The 25,652-nt window shown below is 40.9% G+C and overlaps 1 protein-coding gene across 6 annotated transcripts in view; it reads left to right on the forward strand.

The window, feature by feature from the left end:
- KCNC1 (potassium voltage-gated channel subfamily C member 1) overlaps positions 1-25,652 on the forward strand; it is a 105,019-nt gene that overhangs the window by 1,100 nt on the left and 78,267 nt on the right. The gene's annotated exons all lie outside the window — the stretch shown is intronic.

A 25,652-nucleotide genomic window follows, 5' to 3' on the forward strand; every position in this document is an offset into this window, starting at 1 on the left:
AAATAATCCTCAAAGCAGGCAGTCCCCGCAGGAGCAGGGTATTTGGAGAGTTTGTTTGCTGGGACTGCAAGGGGAGTGTGTCCCTTTCGCTTCCCTCATACGCGCCACGTTAAACATGTATGATTGTGCTGCTCTGCGAACGAGTAATTCGGTTGCTTTCACTTACCTCCCCGGTCTTTCTTTTCCCCTATGGGAAAGACAAAGTATTAATCAGAGGAGAGGGTTCATTCATGTAGAAGGGACACCGTGTTTGACAGGCGACTTGCCTGGCTACTGAAGGACAGCTCCTCCCTCCTGGTGTCTGCAGTCGTTTCGGGAAGGGAACAGGCGCCGGTGCAGGTGCAGTTCACAGCATAGCTGTGTACGAGCATGGTCTTAAACAAGCACCCGCCTCTAAGTAGGTACCTTTGATGCTATCACACATGAGAATAATTACGGCTTCTTGTGTTAATTTAGGGCCTGATTCTGCTTCTCAGGTCAAAAAGTAAACATTTGCTTCAGGCACTGCAGCAGGATTAACCCCATGAGGTATCTGTTTTGATAAGCAAGAAAACTAGGTGAAGGATAGTGCCTTCACAAAGCAATTGCTTTGGATAAGTGTTACTCCTCTCTCAGATGTACCTTTGTTAAGGTGTAATTGTTGCCAGCCCTCAGCAGGGATGAGTGGTACTCGGGTGTGGGAGGATGATCCGTGTTGCTGATGAGGATCAAAGGAGCGAGTTCAGATTATGAGGCAAATCGGATGGATGGAGGGAAGCGGAGTGGAAATGGAGGGAGCGAGGGCCGGCGGACCGGGTCCGTGCGTGAACCGGTGGTGGACTGGTGGCAACGAGAGGCTTTCAGGCTGAGGAGGATCCAGCAGGCAGCTGCCAGGGCTGCAGGCTGAATGAATGAGAAAAGCTGGAGCAGAGCCTGAAGTCATTTCTTGGTGCATTCGTGTTTGCCTACCCTTTGGAGAATTCCTCCCTGAACAAAGAATTAAATATTTTAAATGAATTCCTTTAAACAGCATGGAGGATAAAGGAATAATAAAATATTTACCATAACATGAAAGGATGATGCTGTTGAACTGCAGCTTTCAAATCCCTGATTTCTGCCAAGGGAACATGGAAATGGAGAGGGAAGGCTGGAGGGTATCCTTCAAAAGGCTTAGTTAGCTTCCTTTAATCAAGCCCAACATTAACAGGCATCAATTTGAATAGCAGATCTCTCTGGTGGCCAGGAATCTGTTGGTAAAACACATCAGGTCAAAGCAGTGTGCTTGCCCGAGGTTTTGTGGAGGGGTCCAAAAGCCAAATGGATAATGCTGTCCCAGGGAAAAGGATACAAACAGACAAGATGCTAAAACACCCTTTTTCATGGAAGAGTTCCTGTGTTTTAGGTTGGAGGACAAAAGGAATAGCCCATAGTAAGAGTCTTTGTGATGTACAAGCTGAAATTCTAGCAGGATATAAATTTCATTTTCCCATTCTGTACGGGCATTTCCATTCAAGAATAGGCATTTTTTTAAAGTGATTTGTTTATTCCAATCTTGTTATCCAGTTTATTCACTGTTACATGTCCGTATCTGGTGCAATTAAATCCCTGATTTACTTCTAACTTGCTCTTTCCTTAAAGGATTGTTAAATTAGAGAAATATGAATTCTAGGCAAAGCTGAAGTATATACTGAATATTTCGTGGGTTAAAATATTATTCTTTAACTTGTATCTATGGAGACATAGGCCATACACATTAATATTTTGCATGAAAGAAGATGGCTTTCATCATCAACATATGCACACACTGTCCATTAGGAAGACATTAAGACAGTTAACATTTTCTAATAAAAGCCATATGTTATGGTTATGGATGTAGAAAAGATGAGAGTTTGATTTATGTTTCTGTAACCTAATGACAGACATTGCAGAAAGACCACAAAGTCACAATAGCTAATTTGAAGCAAAATAATTGATAGCATTGTTAACAAGGGAATGGTATATTAAAGCAATCATTAGTAAAGTACAGTCAGGCAACAAATGCTCTGTTATCTTATTTCTAATCATGTGCACAACTTCTATTTCAGACATGCAAAAATTTAAATTCTCATTGCCATTTGTCAAAAAAACCTACATCACAAAAATTTGTCATCCCAATTGGATCTGAGACGTCTGCTAACTGTGATTATTATATACATGCTTGGTGTTTACGTATGGCACCAACATGTATGTCAAAGTAGTGTCTTAGTAGGAGCATTGATTTACATAATCATTATACTGTTATACTTGGACAAGTTAAAAGAAAAACATATATGAGTGTAAAGATGAAATGAAAACCTGCATGGTTAAATAAAGCAAGATTTCTCTGGCATATATCTGGTAAAATAATTCAGTGAATATTTAGGAAGTGTCTATGGGAAGAGCATATCTCCTCTTTTTTGGAACATTTTGACAAATATTGTTTACAAATACAGGTACATTTGACTCTTCAGCAGCATCTCACAGCTTGGGAACTGACTGTAATCCGTACATTTTGTGAAATTCAGTATTTGTATCAACATTCGATATTGTCACCTAATCCATACTAAATTATATGCGATCTCATTGTAAATGGCCAAGGGAGAATGGGAAGGTATTTATGTATTGCAGGCAAGATGAGTTAACTCTGCAAATTTTGCCTGTTTCTCAGCTAACTTTGGTAAAGCATAACCTCCCAGTCATTTAAGCACAATATATTCAGCAGTTTCTTGCTAAAAAAAAAAAAAAAAAAAAAAAAAAGGAAAAGAAAAAGAGGAGTTTAATTAAATTCTAGTCTTCTAAATACCATTTTCTTAAATAAGGTAGTTCCTTCTGAAAAGATCAAACATTTCAGAAAAATCATATGGTCTTCTAAGTCTGTAAGAAGCAAAGGTAGCTTACTACGTTTGAAATTGCAGATTGCATTAGACACCTACCTTTGTAAGATAAATGGGTGCTGTGCTTCTCCATAACTTTAGGAAGCCACACTTGGGTAGCAGGGGCAAAGCCTGGTCCCTGGAGGCCTGAACAGAGCAGTAGATAAGTTGATAAAAAAAGGTTACATTTACAGAGATACTGTTTGCCTATGCAGATAGACAGACATCCAGGTGAATTTTCGAAAGTATCTGATCAGGCAGTTAAGTATCACCAGATGTCAATGAGTATTATGCACCTAAATCAGGGAGACATTTCTCTAAAGCTTATTAGAAGTCATTTTTTGCATCTTCAGGGAGCTTTGTAAATTTGTTTTTCATAAGTAGACGTGAAGGGAAAAGGAGTTACAGAGAGCTATTCAGACATACTAAAGCAGTATATTGGAGAATTAAGTTGTAATAGTTGATACGAAGTTCCTGCCTTCTGCACTCATTAGGCATCGTAGGCCACTCAAAAGACAACCATGTGAGAAACCGTTCCTTAGCATCCCGTCTCCTTTAGCTCTCTAACACCCATCTGACCGTGCTGTTCTTACCTAAGCAAAATTCCCGGTGACGTCCTGCGGCATCCAGCCGGCAAGTCCCCAACATCCTTGCCTCCCTCCTTCTCCGCCTCCCCGGTGGTGTGTGTTTTAGTTCTCCGTTGCTACGTTGGGCCGTGGTTGCAAACCGGGAGCTTTCGCCCCAGATTCTGCGCTCCTGAGTGCTCCTGCTCAAACTGGACAGTTCGCCTGCCTTAATGAACGCTTATGAAAGCCTCTGCAGTCCTTCCAGACAAACGTTCGCTACAGGTTTTAAATAAAAGCAAGTTCTCAACAGCTTGACTTCCCAGGCAGCTGCTATCCAGCTCTGATCTGAGAGAGGAAAGGCTTGTGGCAAAGTTCATGCTCGCCCTTCCCACCTCTTCATCCCTCTCATCCTGCCCAAGGATCTGTTTTCCTCAGTGGGTGATTTTTAGAAGATAAGTTTAATACATTAAGAAAATGACAGTAAAAAGCATAGTGCAGAAGACATGAGAGAGAGGTATTCTCCCGTGATTTCTTCCTGCCTTTCTTTGTACATTCAAGAGCATTTCAACCTTGCTGTATTCATTTAATTTTTTTCTGCATAAACAACATGCTGTGGTTATGAAAGAGCCTATGGGATCACAGTTACTCAATAACTATACTGTCTCACGGCTTGGAGGCTGGTGTGACTTCCGTTCGCCCAGTACAGCCAAGCTCAAGGACCTGGGAAGGTCCAAGGGAGAGGGAATAAATGTGCTTTACGCTGTATGCACAAAGCTGCTTCTGCAGGAGTATGCCCCAGCCAGGAGTTTCTGGGGGCTGCCCCAACATGTGGGCAGAGGAAGGGGCACGCAAAGAGCTTCGAGAGGGAAGAGAAGAGCTTCAGGAAGGCACAAAGAGGAAGGCGGACAGCTGCCCCACTCTCCCCGTGCAGGAAGCCCATCGAGGGGCCCTCGCTGAGCTATTCTCCCCTTGGCCCCTTCTGCACAGCCTCCCCTGCAGAGGATGTCTAATCCTCCCTGGAGTGTGTTGCAGCAATTGTTGCCATAGACTTTGACTACACAGTCAAATTAACTGCACAGCCCGATTTGAACTGCACGCTGCATTACAGCTTTGGAAAAATGGGAACCTTTCCACATTAAAATGAAGTTTCCCGTGTACTTGTAGTATAATGGAATTACAATGGAAATGGCTGCTAGATTTTTATTAATCACCATTCTGTCCTTTGTTCTTCGTATAGTCCATAAAAATCCCATCTTACTCCTATTTTCTTCCATCGAGGTACATGTTACTGCAAATCTTTATATAACCCATTAGTAAGCACATTACAGTCTCCTCTGCATCTTTTCCAGGATCCTTTCCAGTCACAGCTAGAAAGCTTTGGCCACTCATATGAAGTGCCATGTTCAGTCCTTGTTGCATTAGCCAACATGGCACAAGCACACTCACACATGTAACTAACTCATGTGAATTGTCCCCTTGACTTCAAAACAGTTAATTTTAAGAAAGCAAAACAAAACTGATCATAACACCATGTAAAATCATGTATGGGCAGTTCAAAAACGTACATGAAGACATGATGCCTGCCTAGAAAAATCTCACAAATGTGTTAAAGTTACAATCTTGCAAGGAGTCGGATGGATGTGTGTTATCCACACTGATGAATCAGTGCAGTTAGCTAGTACAGAGTCAGCAGTTCCAATTCAAGGAAGGGTTTTTTTTAATCCATTTGCCTATTTCCAATTTTATTTCTATTATTCTAAAACCTTAAAAAAGAACAGCATCTGTTGCCATTTTCATATATCTTATATCTTACTTAATTTTAATGTTTCTAGGTTACAAAATTTACTTGATTTAGCCAAGGCTGTGATCGTATGGATCATGCAATCATATGCATACACATATATATGCCTTCCTATAACCACCACCTCCTACAACGCTGAGTGGGATTTCCATGGAGGAAGGACTTCAAAATTAAGCCATCCCAAAATACTCCTAAAAATGTAACCTTGGCGTGACTGATATCAATACCGATTTGGCGACTGGTTTCAGTGCGATATTTGGTCTCTGCTCTTTTTAATCCATCCTTACGTGCCGTCAGTTATTCTCTTTGTCCTTCTCCTGACATTTGCTATTTTGGTTTTTGTTAGGGAAAAAAAAGGCAACAAAATACTGGTATTCGCTGTTGCTGTATCATGAGACAAAGGATAAAAAGATCCATGGATCAATTGTAATATTTCTATTTTAGAACTACTCAAAAAATATGACATATTAGACTACAGGTAGGAAAATTATTTTTGCATCTTGTTTTTCTTCATCTGTGCAGTCTGATATTCAAGGGTGTTCATTCTTAATTTTATAAATACATTACCGAGCTGTGTATATTTATGGTACTACTTTTGTGACAAAGCCTATACAGATTGCCTTTCTTTTAGCAAAAAGAGAAATGGTAGCAAATCAGCAACAGAGGGCCTTACTGTTATTGAAATTCAGTGCCAAAATCATCATCAACTTCAAGGAGAAATGAATTTTCCTGCAGTATAGGTCTGGACAACAGATTATTTGCCCTCTGTTGCTTTTTGAATAGATGCATAGTCTATCTCCATTCCAAAACACTGATGTATAATAGATCTTAGCCGTTTATTAGGAATATATTCAAATATATATTTTCATAATCATTTAAAGACATTAGAAGCTTTAGCACATTGCATCAAAACACAGAGCTCTAATACTGACAAAGCTCTTTCTGATCTTAATGGCATTTTTCACTGCAAAGGACCACAGAATATCCCCGCTTTGGGCCACATGCCTTCAATTAATGTTCAACCAAATCATATACAAGCGCTGTATTTCATAAATAAAAAGGGCAAGCAGGGGCATTCAGATTGAAAGAAATGGGCCCTAACTGACAAGCGAGCAAGTAATCCTTTCTCATGCAAATACAAATGGCAAGCTGAGCTTCTCTTTTGTAGAGGCTTGATTTTACGAAATTTCGGTGCATTCTGGAGGGACAGCAAGAGCGGAGCAGCCATTTTGAGATCTTTGCAACTGTATGAGAATTAGCTTCTCAGTTCCTGTATGCTGGATTTGATCTCCGGGAAGAACAGTATTAGAAGGCTGACTTGGCTTTCCCTACTGCATATTGGATTATATAAATACATGATTCACTCCAAGTAGCACCCAGGAGGCAGAGTGTTGGGATCGGATGAAATCAGAGAAGTCTGTGAATCTGTGGAGAACCTCCCCCCCGAAAATATAAATTGAATGCTGTCATTTCTAGAATAATTTTTGCATCTCTCATCTGTGCTCAGCAAGGACCTAGATTTTGCTGTCTTCACTCCTACTCTTGTAGTGATAGCTTACTCCAGGAATATCCCCGTTCCCATCCGTCTGAGAACAAGGTACTCTCCACCGTGGGTAAAGGTGAAAGGGCCAGGTCCTAATTGATTTTCCTTTCCTTCAGATATGATTTATAAGATACAATGGGGGCTCTAATAAATCACGCTATAAAAATTAAGAATAAATCTCAGTCCCAGGCTTTTTACAGTGACGGCTTATGATGTAAGACCCTTTAATGACAGTAAGTTAAAATTGCATTGTAATGGCCCTTTGCAAATGCAATAAATCTCGGGTTTCAGCGCGCTGCGGACAGGCAGCCCTGTGTGTGCGGCACCCGCTTGTGGAGCGCAGGCACACGGGGCTGGCACACGCTTATGTAATTATGGTGATACTTCAGGAGCAGCAGTCAGTCTTAGTGCCCTGAACTTTACTCTGAGAAAACGTTCAGTCAAGACCGTCGTGATATTGTGACGTGAAATGGTTTGAAATATCCCCCGGACTTTTATTTGAGAAACTGGGAAAGACTGTCCTTTTAAAAACCACGAAGCTCGATTATTTAATTTTGAACAACAAAGGTAAAACGTAGTCCTACTGAGTCTTGTAGTTTCCCGGAGACAAACAGGAGTTAGACTGGGCGTTTTGGGCTGTACTCTCAAACAGAATACATCTCCTTTACTTAATTTCCTGGATCAGCCACTCAGCATTCACAAAAAAATTGAAAATGCACACAGAAATTCCCCCATAGAATAACAGCTCCTTGTTTCAGCTGCAGCAGAGTCTCTGTTCCTGCCCTCGATCTCCCCCACCTTTGTCCTCCAAAAAAACATTTAAAACATTACCTGCATTCCTCTATTTAAATACAGGAAGACCCAGTCAGTTCAGGTTGTTTATCATTTAACAGGCATTGGATATTCAGCTGCAGATTTCACTTTGAAAAATAATTCCATTAACCCTTTTTTATTTTTCCCTTTGGATCCTTGCACTCTGTTACACTAGGTTAATTGACATGCAGAGATGGTGGAGGCCAGTTTTGTGATTTACCTGTTTATAAATTAAAAGAAAAGCTTCAGTCAGAATGCCTCTTATTTGATAACAGGCTTCAGGAAAACACACAGGCACAAACCCTGAAAAACACTGAACACTTTCAACCTCCAGTGGAGGTCATATCTTACCGTACAGAAGGACACGGCAAGGGGTTAAGAGACCTTGAGTAAAGTCCTACCCCACCTGAAGCCATTGCCACAACTACCGTCGATTTTAATGGGATCTAACCAAAAACCCACACAGATCCATTTCAGGCAAAATTTTTCAAGGCAAGGCCATTTGTGTAATTCCCCCACCACTAAATGCGTGCGGGCTTGTCTTCACAGAGCCTCGATCTCTACTCCGAAAACAAAACAACAGAATATCAGCCACTTTGTGTTATTCCTGTTTCTTTTTTTAAACGCGGATCTCCCCATTGCTTATAGCATGCAGTTTTGCATGAAAACTACTGACAGTACGTCTTAGCACTTCTTGGGAATGTGTCCTGAATACTGAAAACCTGATTTTAACTTGAGCTTTTTAGGTAAAGCACTTGTAAGGACAAACCAAGAAGAGCCTAACTACGCTATGATAATTCACCGTGTACCACATTGTTTAACTGATAATTTTTTTTTTTTAGTAAATAACTTTTATCTGAATTTTGCTTAAGTGATATCAATATTCATTGTTTAGCTGATTAAACTTCAGTGTTTATTCCGCCAAAAAGTCCCAAAGGTGCTAGTGATTTTATTAAAAGATCTAATGTAAATTTTAAACCTATATAGATTACTTGAAATGTTAGTTATGTCTAAGCAGCAGGAAATCAATACCGCCAAAGTGCATACCGTGTTCTAGAGAAAACATCATTTGGAAAATCTGCTCCATTAAAAAGAGAAGTTCTGTCTACCTGCAAATGTCAGTGGCATGAACTAAAGGCAAAAGAAAAGTTTGAAATTCTGTAGTCATCCTACAGTGCCTTCAACTCCAAAGCATAAATTCATCCTCATGCGTACTATTGTCAGCTACAGCAATGCCTAAGACACCACGTTTAGTGTCCTCAGAGGAGATTATGGTAGGACAACAGGGAAAACATTTGTTCTTATTGGGTTTAGCATTCGTGCACGACTGTCCAGACATGAGGCTTTAACTCTGTCACTTCAAACACAAATACGCACAGGCTTACACGGTACAAATTTCCTAGAAATTCCTTGGACAGATGATTGCAAGCACCTGAATTAACGCAGCTTATCAAGTGAGCATTTATTAGTAGGTCTGACGAAAGTAATTGTTTGTGCGCCCTACATGCTTGCAATGTTAGCTCTAACGTATCCTCTCAGTGGTCTCAGCAAGCATCTAGAGCACGCCAGCAGTGTGGAGGAAGGCCCTATTAGCATAGCTCAGTGAACGAACATTTGCAGTGGAGTATAAAGACACAAGCAGTATATTATATTAATTCATTAAGCCACATAATTTGGCTATGCTGCAGCCCTTCTTATTTCTGTTGAGAATTTTACACCGTGTGGAATCATACACGATGTTTAATCTTAGTACCTCATTTTGAAAATGGGAAAATAACTTTTCTCAGTTTACTTGCTCTGCATCCTTTGGCTTTCTCTTGCTATGTGTTTGTTGCAGTAATTATCCCAGTAGGATCATAATCTGTTGAGACCTCTAGATGCTATTGGCATAAAACAGCAACTTGGCAGTTAAGCAGCTGTGGGAAGAATTTACCCTGTATTTAGCTACAGTGTTTCCCAAGCCGACCTGGACTGGTGGGAGACCACCCAAAGCTACGCTTGTTTGAAAGGTGCAGGGTGAGCACAAGCTCTGCCCGGAAACCACCATCTCTCCATCACTCCCTGTGGCATGGGAACCTGGCGTTCATTTCCTTAAACAAATCTCTTACAGCCAGATTCATGAAAGGATGCAGCAATGTGCTTCAGACTTAAAAGTCCCCAAACGCTAACTCTGCCGATGCCATTTTCAAAGTGCTTATTAAAATTTCCCCGTGCCAACAGTATTGTTTCTCCTTGTGCCTTGATATTGTTGGCCACTGCCTTATATCAATAAGTCTTGGTAATGCCTGCAAATTTTTTCTTCACTAACAGACCCAGGCTTTCAAATGTACTTGAGTAAGCTGAATATGTGCTATGTGTTAGAGCTGTTCTCAAAAACACGCTCAAATGAAAATAGGAGATGATATTCGTGTGAAACCATCCCCTACATGCAATAATCCTCTGGCTACAGTATTTGCTTAGAATGTGACATTCCAAGTTTAATATCATCTTCCAGCTGCAGGGCTGCAAATTTTCATCTATCTCCACTCAACATATTTCCCAACTTCAGACAATTGCATCCAGGCAATTAGTAAAGTTGACCCTGTTTGCATGGCATGAGGAATTCACAAAACACTATCTTGAATTTGAGGCAAAGCAGTGTGTTCCAAAAACATGGAGCTACGAAGCTGTTCCTGTGTGGTAATTCTTATAGACTTCTGCAAGATTAGTATCAGAAAACAGCAGTGAAATGTTCAGAGATTGCATAACTTACAATTTTGGATACGCATTATTTTTTATGTTCTGTCACTCACTAATTCAAAGCAAGATTCTGTTAGAAAATGACCAAATGTCCTCATCAGCTGGTTGACCCTAAGGTGAGCCATGTGCAGTGATTTAGTGATCTCTGTACTGCCCCTAGGGAGAAGGAATGTACAAAAGGCACAAAAAGTATCATCTTGGTGGAAGGATAAAGACCTTTTTCATCCCTCGAGTGTGAACAGTTCCGTCAACTTGGAAAGTGAGCTCCCAGGTCAGCATAAGGACACGTTGCATCATTTGTTCTGAAAAGATCTGTATTTCCCCGGGCCATCATCAATCTGTCATTTTTTGTACGCACCGTGACACACATACAGCCATTCTTTGAAGGCTGCCTTTCCATCAATATTTTAACTTTCTTTTCATTTCAATGGCAATTGATCACTTGCATTTTGTTACTTTTTAATGTTACAAACTGCATATTACTGCTGTTACAGGAAAGTGATTTCAGTTAAACTATTGCCAGGCTAACTTAGCTTGGAAAAACACTAGAACAAGTCTTCGCAAAAGCAGGGCCATTTACACCACGTGTATGCTTTAGCTCTGTCTAACACAGGACCACAGGGCAGCATTGCAGAGTACTCAGGAGCTCCTTACCTCTATTCCTCCTTCCACGAGGAGGCCTGGGTAAAGACCTGGAGGGTAAAAACTCCAAAGAACACTACAGCTTAGCTTCACTTATGTGCAATGGACTAAAAATGAATACTTAATATTTATATGAATCATTGTCAGTGTCAAGAAAGATGAAGTTTATAAAAATAGAACCAAATCGGGGAATGAGTTTTAAGACTCACTGGGTAAATGCCTCTTTACGTACAGTATTATTTATAGATATTTTTCTAACTCGTTCTGTCATCCTGTCTCTTAAAATTATTAGAGAGGGAGAAGGGAGAAACTACGGCAAATGTAGATGCCAGAGAAATCTTGCTGAGAACTGTGGCATCTCATTTGTAGCTCAGAAAAGGAAAGTGAGAAAAAGCCTGGGAGTTTGGAGCTGTGTTGCTAAGCCCCTTACTTATTCTCCTTATCTCCTAGAAGGAAACCATTTCACCCTATTTTAAAATTATTTTTTTAACTCCTCTCTCACAAGTGGAGTGATGTTTTCAAGACTCAGTGGCTGGTATCTTAAAGGCGCACTACCACATCTGAGAGCACTCTGAATGCAAGCTAATCACGAGCAGCTTTAAGACAGCTTTAAGATTAGGCTAAGTCCTAAGTCAGTGGTTAACTAAACCCTTTGGAGGTCTTGCAATAGTAAAATTCCCCTTTACTTAAGTGGTGATCTCACAGCGATCTCTGAAGCTGTAGTTTCAGCATCAGATCCAGATTTTCATAACTCTCCTTGAAGTCAATGACATCTGTAGAGGGTGTCTTCAAGATGTCCCCAAAGGATCTTAAACTAGGGATTGAAAACTTTTGGAAACATCAGTTTTGATAACTCTTTGCATTGACTATCATCTGAGAATGAGACGGCCACTACTAACACCTCCCTGCATCACAAAGAGTCTGTGAGTCTCAACCATTTGTGAAAGTACTTTAAAAACTATGCACAAAAAGGACAAAATATAAACAAAACATTATTAGAATTTTAAACCGTTGTTCAGTAAGTCCAAAATTCTCAAGACAGTGAAGGTGAAACTCATGTTGCAGAAAATTCCGAGGCAGAGGGGACAGCCCCAAAGCTTGTGCTGGGTTCCTGCAAACAGGCGACAGTAACTTTGCACATGCAAGAATCTGGGGAGGTCAGAAAGCGCAGTGCTTACCTTCATCCTGCTAGCAGGCAGAGCATTTTGTCATGAGCAAATACAGCCATTTGTTCCGTTACGCAGTGACTAACATTACACAACCCGTAGCAGAGAGGACTTCAAATCTGGGTAAAGCAGGTGTCTACTCTGTCCCCTGCGTCTGCACGATTTTGAAATACTGCACAGGGGAAATACGAATCCACAGGCTTTTATTTTAATCATTTGAGCACCATTTTTATACTCACTGGTGTGAAGTGTGTTTCATCCTTCCTTCTTTCATGGAGAATTTCCTAGCAGCTGTACATCTGTTTAGAACGACAAAACAACCAAGCCTCTTAGCCGCTGTGAGATTACTTGCAAATACAAACCTCTCCGGTTCTTGACTTCAGTAGCAGAGCAGCAAGGAGTTTTATCTAATCCCTCTTTACGACAACTGTTCTAAACCTACTTCAGAAGTAAAATGCAGGTGTTTGCATGTGTGAGAATTCCGATAAATTTAAGCAAACATCAAGATTAAGATAGGCTCATTAGGAACAACTAATTTCACTATAGGATATGTGATCATGCTGTTCACACTAATAGCCATGCAGACTTTTTTATTTTAAGCTGTGTCAGTCTAGCAGATGTGATTTCCGCTTGTGGTAGCTGTGGACAGATCATGAGTTCTCAAAACTGCAAAGTTACAGTTAAAAAAAAAAAAAAAAAAAAAAAAAACCCTTCTGTGGCGACTTCCACAGAAGAGCAAAACCCATGGCCTCCTGCGAGCCTGTGTGCGAGTTTGTCCACGTTCAGCAAAAGTTTGGTCTAAAGATCCCTCCGAAAGAGCCATAATGTGCACATTACAAAGGGCTGGCAAAGGGCTCAGGGAGATATTCAGAAAATGAGAGTAGCCACAATTTACATCTGATAATATGGAAACTACATTCTCAGGCCCTGCACCACGTCTAGTCACCCGAAGCTGTGCTTTGAGGCATATCAATAAAGATTTGGATACCGATGGAAAAAAGGAGTTTCTCACTCGCTACCTGCCATACACGCAGTGTTAGCTCTAATGAAGAAAAATGTCCAGGTGGTGTGAAGCTACCAAGCTGTGTGATTCCTGCGAGGGCTCACTGCAGGTACTCACTGCAGTCCCACTTTTAAAAAGCCAACAGGCCACAGAGATGCTCTTAAGTCAACTGACTAGCCAAAATTATGAATTCTTCTAACTAACAAAACTCACCAGTGGCTTGCAGGTTAGGGTGCATGCGTTTTTCCAAAAAAACACTTACCTTCAGCAAAATGTATGTAAAAAAAAAAAAAAAAGTCATTTTGGATCTTTCATTATGCTGAGGCACTGATTAATTTTTAAATGCACACACAGAAACAGGCAATCCAAAAATAAAGTTTCCTGATGGTGTTACAGGCAGTAACCACTCTCAAACCACCAGCCCCTCTTCTGCGTTTGTTCCCGAGCCCTGTTTGCCTGTGAAATACAGCACTTTGGGAGGCTTGCAGGGGGAGGGAAAAGGTTGATAAATTTTTTGTTTTCATATTTTTGGAAACTTTGCGGATTATTTTTAAGGAGCCCTCTCACATTACACAGGCTTTTTGGCTAAGAAACAAATTTTGGAGTATCAGTAGTAACATTGCATATATTCTGCTATTACAGATCCAGAGCTGGTCAAATACTTGTAAATACATTCTCTTTCTGGCATATTCAAAGTTTCTCACTTTTCTCCATGAATCTAAAAAAATAAAAATAAATAAATAAAAAGCAATACTTTTTCAGTATTAGTTTCTTTTCTTCTCAGACTTATTTAAGAAAAAAAAAGAGAAGGTAAAATGGTACGCAGAAAGAATGAACAAGACACTGAAGTCTAAGAGGGAGTAGCAGAAGGATAAAAAGAATTTTCAGCACAGAATTTTACTAAAATCTTTGAACAAGGAGAAAGCCTTTTCAGTTTGAAATCTGCAGAACAAATAAGACAACGCTTATTTAATGTTTTTGAGGAAAAGGGGATCCCTTTTTCTAAGCTGCTTTTTAGATATTCCTTTGAATTATTTCCAAATAACATTGCACATCTCTTGCTTGTAGTCCTTTAACTTGCAGCTTGCTTGAGTTTTTTTTTGTTTTGTTGTTTGCTTTTGATTTTTGTTATGGGGTGAGACTAAAAACAGGTTTTCACGTAGATGAGGAAGATATTGCTCGCTTATGAATCTTTCTTCACACAAGTCACAGCCTGACACTGTGTCACTATAGCCCTTTCTGGACACCAAACACCGCTTCCTCTTAGAAGGCTCAGCATCTCCGTGTCCTTCAGACTGCTCCCCTTTCAGGGAGAGACTGCAGCACTAATTTTGTGTTTTAAGCAAAACCAGCCATGTCGATTGTAGTTCGAGACCTGACCTCCTCCTCCTCACAGAGCACAGGATGCCGTGGAACTGCAGTCATTATCATCAGGACTTGAAGCAGAACTAGGGAAATTAGTGATTCTACTGTAAACAGCGAGAAAGAAAACAACCAGAGCAGGATTTAGCAACAATAAATAGGAAAAGGGAGGAGGCTTCCGAAGTAGAAGGAAAAAAAAATCACTGCTGCATGAGGGAAGTTCAACAGTGTCCACTGTAGCAGAATCAGGGTGGGATCCTGGAGAGGGAATGCCTTTCCTGGGTAAATCATCTATCTAGTAGTAGAGAAACAAGGCTGTCGAGAGCTGGAAATCTCAAACTGTGCCAGCTTAGACCAAATCTCTCCTATTCCAGCAAGGTGGAATGACCTAATCATAGTAATTCGAATGAGTTAGCAATATGCCAGTATATTCTGAGTATGCTGCAAGCAAGAAAGCAGCCTTTACCGGAGCCCAGGAAGGCAGAATCAGTGTATTATATTTTGTGGTCAAAATAGCACATTTTGCTGTTGCAACTTTGCCAATGAATAAAAAAGATTTAGGCTCCAAAGTGGAAAACTTCATGTATTAACACCAGTGCTTATACTGAAGAAGTTCTAAGGGCATTTGAGGATTTTGGGCAGCGTGTTCTCATGCACTCAGTTTTTCCTGTGGCCTATGAAGGTCAAACACTCTGATGGCTGGTGCAAGAGCTTGGCAAAAAAATATAATAATAAAAAAAGAAAGCCAACTTCATCTGTTTAAGAGCTCCAGGACAGAGACTTCACCATTTCAACCTAGCCAGAACTGCTTTTCTTCTCTGGAGTCCTGCACAAGAATTATGGCCTTCATCACACACTGAAGCTCATTTCAGCTTTGATCCAAGACTAGATGGGATTTCAGGAGAAAAAGTCTGACCTAATAAATATATAGGGCAGTTGAGCAGAAGTGAGAGGGTGCCACATGCTCTTGCTCTGCCTGACAGACAGAAGGAAGGCATTGAAATGTTGGCCTCAGTCCCCAAAGCTATTATTCCAGGGGTGATTCTCATTGCATGCCAAATCCAGGGACAATTACCACCCTTTGGCTCTTGTTTGATCATACCACTTAAAAAGGAAGTCTAGACTATATAGGTAATGTTTAATTGAGGATATATACTATCTAATGAAATGATGCAGTTTGTTTGTAGCTTGTTTTTAATTTGTAGATCATTAATGTGTTCTGTTCACTGAGGACTCTAATATGAATATATATTTGTGATTCCATGGCAGATACATTGATTGTTCTGAAGTAACAAGGAAGAGGAAAGGTAGCAGACAGAAAGGCAGTACAGTCTAAGGTAGGAAGCACAGGAATGCAACAACTCTTGATCTGACTTCAGATGTGACCTCTGACAAGTCACAACCTCTTGATACTGATTTTTCAATCTGTGTAATCAGGATAATAGAACATTATTTATCTACCTCTTCTGGGTATTGTGGGGACTAATTAGTTAATATTCACACCGTACTTTGGAGACGATGTTCTATGAATTATTAAGTAAAACGGTTATTTTCCGTATCGTGCTGCTTTAAGCAGGTGAAGTAAGGACATCTTTTTGACAGCAGGAAGAACTAAACTTCTGCTCAGAATCAGCTGGAGGGATCAGAAGGCATTCTTATCTTTGCTTCATTCTGATTATTCAGCATTCTTCACTGAGATTGACAGGAAATGAGAAAGCAAAGCTTCACAGTTCAGGTAGGTAAAACTTAGAAATGTTTAAGAGTTTATCAACAAAACCTTTCCAAACAATAGTTGAAAATTCAGAAGATTCTTTAGATTTTTCTTCAGAAAAGCTGAAGCAAGACAACCATTTCAGTAGAACACGTGTAACAGATTATTGACAGATTGACTAAATAATATTTGATTGAGTAATGAGAAACAAAATTAAGAAATGGAATACATATAATCCCAAGTAAAAAAGAGAGGGATATTTTACAACAAAGCATACAAAATAAAAGCACAAGCAGACTTACACATCCTCTGTATTTAAACTGGCCCCAGTTTGCATGAACCTCATAAAGCTAGAAAATATTTTGGGTTAATCCATCCTCTCCATAACCTGTGCAACCTCAACAAAGATTTCAGAGTTAAAGGAAAAACTATAAAAAGCCCTGGCTCAGCACTAGAATGAGTCCTTAATTATTACCTTGGCTGCTGCTAGAAAACCCTCTACCTTCCCAGGCAGGTGGACTAAGTGCGATCTGAGAGTTGTGTCTAGCAAAGAGGGTCTCTTCTGAGAAGACCAATACACCACAGGTTTAGCTGCTTGAGTAGTAGATGACCTGTATGCTGAAGCTGACATATGCTGAAGTTCCCTGAGCAATCACAAAAAGGTACAAAGTGTCCTGGGATCAGTCACTTGTTTCTCAGCTAGGGTGGCTCTGTCTCCAGGAACATCATTATATTATGAGACTTCAGACACAATGGCATCGACTGAAGCAGAAGATAAGCGTATAGTTTCCCATGGAAACGTTCAGGCAGAAGTGGCAGAGTGACTATTATGAATCAGTATGGAAGGTGAGGAAGTCAGGACAGACACAGAGGAATGACACATGGATCTCTTCCGTCACTTGCAGGTATAGGGGCAGAGAGTAACTTCGTTATGCCCCCTGAGACTCAAGGAGCGAGGCAGACAGTATAAGAGTTGCCTACCTGTTTTGGTGATAAGAGTATCTCACAAAACACGCTCTGACTAGGACCTGGAGCACGTTGGAGGTACCTGAACAGCACAAGAATGACTTGTGGGTGCCTCCTCCACTGTAATAGTCTGGTAATTTTTGTCATAGGCAAGCAGAAAATGGCTGAGTGCTTTTGATAACTCTCACATAGCACAGTGTTCCTCAAAAAAGACATACTGAGCTTGGAAGAGTTAAAGAAACACCACTATGGTAGATATGAGTTAGAATTATGGCACACAGAGATGGCCTGAAATTGCTTGTACCCCAGTTGTCCAGTTCAAGGGATCAGAAGAGTCAAATACAACCTCCCCATTCTTTCCTGGAGCATCAGGTTTAGCTCACCTGGTTAGAGTGTGATGTTGGTAATGCCAAGGTTGCAGGTTCAATCCCCCTATGGGTTAGGCTGAGGGCTGGACTAGATGACCTCCAGAGGTCCCTTCCAACCTCACCATTCTGTGATTCCTGGTACCAGTAATTACTCATCTCCTAAATGGAAGACAGAGGGAAAGCTGCCAGAAGCTTAACAAAAAGAAAAATCTTTCCTCCCCAGTGTTCTCTGATTAGAATTAATGCAAAGTTAATCAAAACTCAAAACACAACAAAAAAAAAGTCAGATAGAAATTATATTAGAAATATGTTCCGCAGTCAATTGTGTGCTTTTCAGGCTCTTGTAATGTCATAATTTCACTACTTATGCAACCATCTTAGAATTTTCTAGGTCTGAATTTCACTTAGAAATCACCCATTAGCAGAAAGTCCTCACCAATAAACTCCTCTTATGTTCCAGCCTCGGAACTTTTTTCTCATAAGAAAAAAAGTAAAGGAAAAAGCTTCCTTTTAAATCTGCTTCACATTTTAAGCCACCTCAGATGCCCGAACACATCACAGAAGAAACCCCCAGCCATCTTCCTCCCTGCTCGCTGCAGATCAAGTCAAGGACACTTTGAACCACCCAGGGGACACTGCCTCACAGCACGCAGCCCGCAGAGAAAGAAATCCTCCTGGGCAATCAGTTTATAGCAGACTTTGTATTGTGCCAGGTTAACAACATGCGTACCTTTGTCCTTTTAGCACCGACTGGAAACTGGTATTTGCTAAGGGTATGTAGCCAAAAAGCATATTTTAAAAATACACACTGTAATCAAAAGTCTGTTTGCAACATTTATGACTTGGCAGATTAACTTGCATATCAGGCACATGTCTTGATGGCTAATTTTGAGCCCTAATGCAGTAGAGCAATCTTCTATCTGGCTGGTGTCTATCCTTTTCAAAAGGCAAATGAGTGCATAAATTATGTTTAAAAAGAGGTAGGCATTTTCTACCCACAGTGTAGAGTCACTGTAGGTGGATTATTATCTAGGAATACTGAAGAGGTAGGAAGTCTGTGGTTTAACTCATTCTTTGTAGTCTCTCCTTGCCTGCTATTGTTTTTATCGCCAACAGCCTGAAATTATCACTATGACAGGATTTTTCAGGTAGCTCAACAGCACAGTGGCTGCATTGCAGACAGTCAGCAGCAGTTAAAGCCTAAGGAAAAGATTTTATCCCCAGTAGCACCAGGTGAGCATTCGGTTACCTCTGCTGATGTTGGCAACTAAGTTGTACAGTTTACTCCTGTTAATATTTCCCTCACCAAACGCTACACTGCAATCGCCATGTATTAGTAGAACAAGATGGACTCTAAACCATTTTACTGATACCAGCAGGACTTTGAGGCCTTCTTCTGCTAGGAAAACAGAAAAGAATGGGTTTCATTTGACAAACAGGTATTTTAAGTTAGAGGTATGGGCATGCCCTGTAGCCAATACAAATAGGCACAAAGACATTCAGCTGAACAGAGCTACCTGCATGTACTCCAGTTCAGAGTTTGGTTTTCTACGTGGAGCTCAAAGAAAATATTCTCTATAAAGCAATATCTCCAAGAAAAAATAAAAACAGTTTCGGGGCTGCACATCCCTAAACCCAAATTATTTGCCTGTACTTTGTCAACAGTGAGCATCTTCAGAAATAGGCCCTATAAGAGTGGCCAAAAAGGGAGGGCTTGTAAATGTTTAAGATGACTTTTAGATTATCATCTTAGGTACTACTGTTCCACTTTGACTTAGTGCATCACAGAAAAAACAATATTTTGCTAATCTATAGTGTCTCTTTCTCCAGAAATTCAAAATACTTGGCAAAAAATGATTTAATACTTTCAAGATTTCTAGCAAGACACACAGAAATCCTTCGGTTTTCTCCTAAAACATGAAGGCTGGGGCACAGAAAGATCCAACCATTTCCTTGGGCAATTCCAAAGAAATCACTAGCAGAGACGAGAAAGGAGCCCTGCCTGCCAGTGCTTAAATAACCACAGATTGCGCCAGACTCACTGCTGTACGTAGGTCTAAACGGGTCAAAAGCAGCAATACTAAATCCAGGAGCACCCGGGCAGTGTTTGATTCCCATGGAGGATGCTCCGAAATCCAAAGTTGCTGCTTCTCCCTAGAAGCAGCAGCAAAGGCCCAGTCCATCCCAGGCTGACTGGCGCCTGCTGCAGCACCTTGCTCCTCTTCCCCGAATGCTGCTCCTTGTACTCCAGCAAGCGAACAGGAGGTGAAGTGAGGAAAACCGGGTAAAACTGCTCCAAGCTGCAGGGAGCTGGCCCTGGCCTCGTGAGAAAGGGCCCAGGCAGGGGGAGTGAGGCGCACTGTATAGGAGGGGAGGGGCGATGCTTTTTGATCAGGACAAAAAATAAAAGCTGTGCCGCTTTGGTCAGCGGACGCGGTGGTGCCTGAGGACGTTGCGGAAGGGGGACTCGCTCCCTGGTGGCTGCTGTGCTCTGAACCTCGGCCGAAATTCTGACCGGCTCAGAGAGCACTTGGGATTCCCACCAAAAAGCAATACAAAGGTGGGATCTTGTTAGGACTGAGAATCTTGTTTTGCAGCTATTTCCCCTTTCCATCAAAGACAGAAAAAAAAAGATTTAATTTTCCCAATCTTTTATAAAACAAAAATTATGGGTTTGATTTTAAGATGACATATGAATTAACGGCACCATCAGCATAAAGTTAGCTAATCTAAGTTCTCTTTCAAGACTGCCAAATGCTGTTACTCAGAAATAGATATAGATATTTCCAAAAATAATTTTTCTACCCATGAAGAATTCACACGATCTCCCCACAAAAAGAAACATTTAAATAGCATACTATGTCCTTTATTACTGTAGTCTCCTTAATGTTATTTAGTATTTGCTCAGAGTAATACCAAGATGCTCCAGTAAAGAACAAGGCCGTGCTATGCTATTTCATTTAAATAGGGAGGCTGAGGTTGCTTCCAGTAGTCATTAATATGAGCAAAAGAGCCTTAATATATATACCTATATATAGAAAGAGAGAGGGAGAGGTATATAAATATATCTGTTTAAACTCTGAAACACATTTCCTTCTTCTTCCATAAATGTGGAATTCTCCTGCCCTAACTAACACTAGCTGGAGATTGGAAAAGACATTTTTCTAAAGAAAACAAGAGCAGAGATCCACTGCTTTCTACTAGGTCTGAGCATTAACTTCTGAGGCTTTAAAGTCATTACACTTCTAAATATAGACAATTCACTGGGAATTTTAAGATGCTTTCATACTCCTCTCAAGCTGTGGAAGGATGAACTGATAGTAGCAAGCTATTCATTTTTATTAATAATTAGGCAATCTCTACACATTTTTGAGTATTTCTAAAACATTCCTGAAATATTTGTATAATATACACCACAAACGCAGAGCCATCTGACGTAAGGCAAATGACCTCCTATACCACAGTCCACCTATTATTCCAGTTCTCCTTTTGCATATTCCCTAGCCTGTACCCCTGCTGCCTGTTTCCAAAGGATAAGAACAGTGGGAAATGGCATTTACAGGATATTCTTCCCCACCTGTAGCTATATTTTTTTTTTATCACCTGTATACAGTGCTTCCTTCCCAGCAGAACATTCTCCCATCAAAATAAGACAGAAACTAAGGCAGCATACATACAATGTTAAATCCAGTACTACTCCATCAAATTAAAACTAACTTTCCCAGGGAGAAGGATATTTTCCTGAAGGATAGCTATCATCTTAGTCCTTGTTGGCTTTGTGCTTTCAGATCTCTTAGCTGACCAGTTTTTACTGTCATTTTGATTTTTTTTAAATCATCTTTTAGCAAGGACCATTTGGAGAAAACAAGACTGAGAAGCTACTAGTTTAAGCAACTGAAAACGGGGGCAGGCGGGGGGTTAGAGTGCAATTTAGTTCTTGCTAAGGCATCTGATAAAAAGAATAAATCCAAGTGGATAGCGTAACATGCTACAGTATTACTGTAAAAGAATCAGACACCACATTGCTTGTGCAATACATACAGTTATTGTATATTCCTCAGGATCCTGATTTCACGCACCTCTAATCTGCCTCTGCTATTGAGGGCAAAAATGCAGAAGTGCAGCTTTGGTTTTATCTGCCCGAAGCAGGATGCATTGTCAACCACAATACCGGGAGCTCGCGGATCCAGCATAGCATCCTGGATGCTATCCATCTAATTTCTGTATCTAATCTCTCTAGACACTTATAATATGCCACTCACTGGGGTGCTCCATCTTAGCTGATAGTGAAATCATTTAATAGAAGTGGCTAGTGAGGTAGGTGACAGGCTGATTGATAGCAACATCTTCATTGCAAGCTGTACAACACCACCAGGCAGAGGTCTAGAGCAGCTCAGGAGTATGGTTCTGCCTACATTTGCTGGTATCCTGCAACGGTGGCAAATACAATCTACTAAAATGTTTCCCTAAAAAGAAGTTGAGCTACCTAAAAGCCATTTCCTAAACCAAAGAGTGACAGCATCACACAGGGTAATTAACAGCGAGACTGTGGTGAGAACAGTCACTTCTCCCTGCTGACAGTGGGAATCTTCTTTCCTACTACCTTAGGGTAGCAGGAAAGAGTACTGGCCTTTCAAATTGTGTGCATTTTAACTACAGTCTCTGATACCTGAGCAGCAAAATGGTGCTGTCAGCAAACAGCCACGTGTGCACACCAGCGCTTCTTGGGGGCTACTCTTGCTCAGTGGCAAAACTCTGTCCTCCGTGTCACACGAGCGGGAATCAGACAGAGCCTCTGAGGCAAACTGCGTGCCCCGCGTTTGCCGGAAATAGATGAGGGAAGCTGCTAAGCCCCAGCAGCACAAACGGCAATACAGAGGGACTCCTGCAGAGAGTGGCTCCTGCACACTAATGCTTATGATGAGAGTCCTGGAAAGCTGCTGCTTCTGTCTCTGCCTAGTACTCCTGCTTGGAGACTGCAGGCAGACTGGCCACATGCTGCACACAATGTTGTAAAAAGTGCAGTCTTACCTGATGTGCTTTCAGTCAAAGCCCAAAGACAAGGTTTCCTAAAAAGGAAAAGAGGATGTATGGAGTTAGGGAGTAGGGATGTCCTTATTCTTCTCTCCACTCTCGAGTGCCTTGAGCAAGTCAAGTTAATCTATCTTGCCCACTTTGCTTCTCCACTCTTTACGTACACTTAGTGCTAGGGAAAGTGATGGTAGGGCAGCCCCTGGCCACTCTTCTCTTGCCAAGGAGACACAAGTGGACTACAACCTCTGCATCCATAAATTCCCTGAATTCAATGGATTTTTAGTCCATAGACTAAACCTGTTACTCTGCCTTAAGGAAAAGCATAAGGATGAGTTAAGTCCTTTTCACCTCTACCGATCCTCGTGGAAACTCTAAGTCCAAACAGTTTCAGACCCTCTATTCAGCAATGATCTGCACAAGGACAACAGCTTCTGAATGCATATTATTTAGCTGCTGTGGAAAAAGCAGACCAAATTCTCCTTAATTCATAGAAGAATGTTTGGAGGTGGCCGCTAATTCCTTCCCAATTCTTCCATGCTCCATTCAAGCTCTATATTATGGGTCTGTTCCCAGTTCAACAGTGGTGCAGATATGACATTTCAGTAAAACTTGCATTATCCAACACGTTCAGATGGGTATAACTAAAAGTATTTCCTTACCAAAGGCTGAATTAATGAATTTGCAAGAGTATGGTGACATACCAGCATTTTACACCCTTCAAACAGTGATAAGAAAGACAATCCCTTGCATACAAATTCTCTCCATCTTACTAAAGGAACTGTATCTCTCCCAGTACCATGTGTTGTTGCCGTTTCTGTGGTAACGACTCTGGCTGCAGAGAGAAGGAAGGGGGGGCATAGAAATCAATGTAAATTACTAGCATGTAAACAAAGGCTACCTTTGGGTCTCTTTTATATACATACATTTTTGACTCAGCTTACATTCCTTTTCTAGAAGATAATTTTTAATGTCTACAATATTTATTACTTGCATTTTGGTAACCACTGAGTAAATGTCCTATATGACGTACTTTATATGCCGTATTTTCCAATACGCAAATGCAACTTCTAATTTAGGACAAAAATCAAATGGGTTTTACCCACATAGGGAAAATTCATTTCATCCAGCCTAGAAAAAATCATGGAGAAAAGTACAGTTCTTCTACCAATTGCTTTATCTGTTGTATAAAATGTTACCCATATATATTAGCACACCAAGACATATAGGAGATGATGTAAAATGAAAGACAAGAGCTGGTAAAAAATGTATATGATGTTTTCATGGAACAAGTCAGTGTGTTAATCTCAGGGAGCAAACTCAAGACAAGACACCAAAGAAGTATAAGCATTTCTAGAGACTAAAATGAAGAGATGAAAAGGACTAGGCTTAATAGTCTTCATTTAAAAGACAATTCTTATTCAGAGTTAAGATTTCATTAACCATAAGCAAACCCTTTAAAATAATCCAGGAAGTGCCTTCAGAAATCAAGACTTGATGGTTGGTGCCTCTTCTTTCACTACCCACATTTACTCACACCCTACTTCTCTAGAAACACTTCTCAAAATGGAAGCAACTTCTTGAGCACCAAGCCTTGTTTCTGGTTTACTGAATCCCTGCTGAGTACTGAAGTTTCATTGAGTAGAAACTAAGGCATCCGAATCAATTTGTTTAGTCATGAAAATAACAGAAGAATGGAAGACAAACAAGTTGCAAAGATGGAAACTCCTGAACTACTTTCCTACCAGCTTCTCGCAGTCCACATATGTTTTATGAAATGTGTTTGTGTTAGCTAGGAGACAGGACTAGCTGCTTAAAAATGGGGCACTGTCATTCAGTTCTCTCCTTAACACAGTGGCTCCAGGCTGCCACAATCACAGCACTCTTTAAAATTATTTTCTTACTTGAACGGTAAGAAACAATACCAAACCTCCAACAGAAATATATTCATGTAATGTACACTAATCACTTTGCAGCCCAAATCCTACTGGAGTCAACAATAGATTTGTTGCAGTAGAAATAAAATTGAGCTATTTATGGGCATCCCTTGCTGCACTGGTTACATGGTCTGAAACAAAGAGCTGCAGCACAAACCCCAAGGATTTTGTGCTTGAAAATCCCAGTTGTTCTGCTGTTAGGTCTGACCACAGCCAGGTCAGCTTTGCTCGGCTGGCTGCTGCAGACCAGTGAGCACAGGCACCGTGATGGAGGTCTAGCTCCTCCCGCAGCACTCAGGCCAAGGGGTGCTGCTGCTGCTGCTACCTTTCTAGTGGGTACAGCAGTCTTTTATATTACATTACTTCAATTTTAGAGTGGAGGTGGACCTCAAAATGTTTTCACAGGGGAGTCTTATTAGGCAGTGCCACTCTTTTTGGCTTTTAGCATTTCCATTCACAATAGGCAAGTGCTGTTGCTGTCACCTTCTGGCTGTTTGTCATTGCTCTCCGGGACGTCAGCCTGTCCCTGGCAGGGCTGCTGCAGAGCTGAAAGCACACTGCAGTCAGCACTGCCCTGTAAAGGGGAAGTGGCTCTCAAAAGGCAATAGCTGCACCGGGGACAGCCTGCACTCATGCAGGGCAACTCTTGCACCATCTGAGCATGGCCAGCAGGCTGCCCAGGGCCTGAGAAAGTCCAAAATGAGGAAAAAAGCCAAGTCCCAAAGGCCACACTTAAGATGTCCCCTATGGATCAGCTTCCTTTTAAACAATTAAAATTACACAGCTGTCAACAGAGCCTTCATTTCTCCTTGTTGTAGATTTTCCTTTCTCTCTCAATACTATTATATAGTCTCCATTCATTAAGGCACTGGTTACTCAGAGGGATTTTCAAAACATCCTAGAAGTACTAGGTGTTTGAGTTTCCCAGATTTAAATAATAAGGAATGATTTCAAGGGATTTCGTGCCTAAACTAATTAACAAATTCCATTATGGACTTGTCCTTTTGAGAAATGTTCCTCTGTATAAGTTTTTCCAACTGTAGAATCACAGAATCACAAAATGTTTGAGGTTGGAAGGGACCTCTGGAGATCATCTAGTCCAACCTCCCTGCTCAAGTAGCGTCACCTAGAGCA

This window comes from Rhea pennata, chromosome 5, assembly GCF_028389875.1.
Source record: "Rhea pennata isolate bPtePen1 chromosome 5, bPtePen1.pri, whole genome shotgun sequence".
In the NCBI taxonomy this organism is placed as follows: domain Eukaryota; kingdom Metazoa; phylum Chordata; class Aves; order Rheiformes; family Rheidae; genus Rhea; species Rhea pennata.